General features: G+C 35.1%; 1 protein-coding gene across 3 annotated transcripts in view; it reads right to left on the minus strand.

Moving 5' to 3' along the window:
• MAGI2 (membrane associated guanylate kinase, WW and PDZ domain containing 2) overlaps positions 1 to 716 on the minus strand; it is a 1072297-nt gene that overhangs the window by 48690 nt on the left and 1022891 nt on the right. The gene's annotated exons all lie outside the window — the stretch shown is intronic.

The raw sequence follows: 716 nt of genomic DNA on the forward strand, positions 1-716 counted from the left end.
ATGTCATTTGTTTTTCAACTCTATAATAAATAAACTAAAACTACAAGAAATCTTTTGACTATTTAAATATAATTTATGCTTTTCCCCATCCCCTGGACCTTTGAACCTTCATCAGGGGAAAAGTCTCGCGACCGAGTTGTACATACATACTTTCATGGTCACTGTTAGGATGTCAATGGATGAGCAGCAACTTTGGGGAACACTTCATGCCATCCTTTGCTTAAGAAGTATTTAGTGATCTCTGGCCTTAATAGTATAAAGGAGATATCAGAACTGATAGAAGCAAATCAGAACTGATAGAAGAAACCTCGCTTAAACAGGATGGTTTTGGAAATTGGGGTGAGATTTCAGAGAATCCTTTTGGGATAGGAAGCTATGTCTGGACCACTCAGGAGTCATAGTTGATAGACAAGGTTCAACGACTAAGAAAAATCTCAAAGACTAACCAATTGGATCTCCACATCCATGAGTCATCCCTTATGAATTGTATAGCTCAACGACTAAGAAAAATCTCAAAGAAGACTAACCAATTGGATCTTCACATCCATGAGTCATCCCTTATGAATTGTATAATCATTCATATTTTAAAGATGAGATAACTTAAGAGAATTAAATTCCTATTAAATAGTTAATTAGAGCTGGGTGATAAAAGGTAAAAAACAAACAAACTTTGCCCTACACTATACAATTCACAATTGACTTTTGAACTCAGTTTT

The sequence above is a fragment of the Myotis davidii genome, unplaced genomic scaffold, assembly GCF_000327345.1.
Source record: "Myotis davidii unplaced genomic scaffold, ASM32734v1 scaffold125, whole genome shotgun sequence".
NCBI lineage: Eukaryota > Metazoa > Chordata > Mammalia > Chiroptera > Vespertilionidae > Myotis > Myotis davidii.